Raw genomic sequence first — 2,263 nt, 5'->3', positions numbered from 1 at the left:
TGTGTGATCTGGGAGGGAAGGGTGTTTCTGTTGATCAGATAATGGGTAACAGGTGAACATGACCAATGGCCAGATCGTGAACTTTAAAAGGCTGTGAATTTGGGATCTTGTCAGGTTGCAGAGAAGTCGGTGAACTAGAGTAGACCTCACAAATTAACTGACAATAGGATGAAATACTGAGAAAGGAACTCAAGAGAGAATCATTACATCGTATGGGCATCTTTTGTGCCTGGAGTGGCTGTTGGGAACACCTGTTGGCTTAGAAACTTAATGTTCTGTGTTTATGTTTTGAGTTTCTTCTTAGTTCTCAATGAGACTTTTGGCAGGAGCCCCAAATTGTGTGCATTTGATGATTCAACATCAATTTCATCTACTTATTCTCCAGACTGTCTCTGTTCCTCAGCTGGTGACATAAGTAATTTTCCATAGTAGCCGTTCATGAGCTCATGCCAACTATCACAAGGAGGTGGGATAGCATAGAGGGTGGTACACACAGAAAAAATAAGAATCCTATTTATTTGCCGTCACACAGGGCACATAGACTGAGACAGGATATTTGGACTGAAGCACGAGCTATATGAGAAGGTTGGAACACCACAGTGCAGACTTCCACATAGAGAAATAATCATCAGTACCACTTATTGAATGTCTTCTGTTTGTCAGGTGCTATAATTGTTACTGGGAGGCGTAGGTATTATCATTCTCTTCTTAAATGTGTGTGAGTTGAAGTATAAATGTTAAGTGAATTTCCTACAGTTACAGTAAGGGACAGGGCCAGAATTCAAATTCAAGCCTGACTCTGATACCCCTGCTCTTTCTACTGTGAATGAAACCTTGCCAACAAATATGTTTGGGTCTTTCTCTTTAAAAAAAAAAAAAAGTTTCCTGCGATCACATTTCTCCTTCAAACTATTTCCTCCTCTTCCCTTCTAGATTTGCTCTAAGAAATCAAACTGTGCCCTTCCATTTACTCCATTTACTCCTTAGTTCATTACAGTCTGACTTCCACCCTCAGCTCTATTGAAATTGATCCCGTGAGCTCCACTCAGCCATTTATTGAATACCTACTGTATGTACCATCTTCTAGACGTACAAAGAGGTTAAAGCATGGTACTTGCCCTGAAAGAGTTTAGGGACTAATGAGGAAGAAAAATCCATACATGTCAGTATGATACGTTAACTGCTGACTGAGCAATCTTTTCTCTTGGGAGTTGGGGGAGGAATGCTTCACTGAGAAAGTGACACTGGATTGTCAACAGCGAGAAACCCTAAATCGTTCTGGGCAGTGGTGTCACGACTTATAGCAGAAGCTGTATCTCACCAGTGAGAGATGATTCAGGTGAAATATACAGTGTAGGCTTTAGAGTCTAACAGACCTGGGAACTGAACCTTATTCTTTCTAATACCTGCCTACAACATAAGCTCTAGGAAAGTAAAGTCTTTGTCTTTTTCACCACCTCACCCCTATCTTCTAGAATAGCAGTAGGTAATCCATAAATATTTGTTGAATGACCATCTCATAGGATGTTGTGTTCAGTAGATGGTAGGTCCTAGCACTCAGTATTATATGGCAGAAAAAGTGAGGCTTCCTTTCAGTGGCTTATGAACTGATTTTGAAGACTCTATTGTTTGAATAGTATACATATAATCACCTCCCCTTTTTGAACATTTAGGCTCGTTACTTCATTGATCACAATTCATAAATGAGGAGAAAGACTCACTTCATTTTGAGGCACAGTTAATGTTAGCTGTCTTCATGTCCAGCTTTATTGCCTCTCTTCCAGTTATAAACACATTCCTCCTCTTTCTAAGTGTGATGTAGGTTTTGTATGTGTTTTTTTCTGTGCTAATGATGTGAACAATTTGGGAAGATAACTTCTTTAGAATCATTAAATAGCCTTATCAATAGGAGTAACATCAGAAAAGAGATTGAAAGCACCAATCCAGTTATCAGAGGCTTATATTTGAGAAAGGCCTAAGATTAGGGCTGAGATTTTTTTTTTAACAAAGTGATAAGATTATTTCTACCTCCTAGATATCTACTTAGCCTTCTAGCTGACATTCTAAAGACATGAAACAACTGATCATTTTCCTCTTCTTGTGTTTGAGTTTCATTTGTAAATATCCTTAATTTGTGTGACTTGAAGTTAGGGTTAAAGTCCAAATACCACTTTTTTTAAAAACTTTTTTTAAACTAGGTTGTCAGGCTCCAGAGTTTGTGCTCATAACTCCTACTTCATAGGGTCGTTTTGAAGTAACCTAT

This window comes from Pteropus vampyrus, unplaced genomic scaffold (genome assembly GCF_000151845.1).
Source record: "Pteropus vampyrus isolate Shadow unplaced genomic scaffold, Pvam_2.0 Scaffold145, whole genome shotgun sequence".
Taxonomy (NCBI): domain Eukaryota; kingdom Metazoa; phylum Chordata; class Mammalia; order Chiroptera; family Pteropodidae; genus Pteropus; species Pteropus vampyrus.
The sequence above is the reverse complement of the archived record's forward strand: the minus strand, read 5'-3'. Positions refer to the sequence as shown.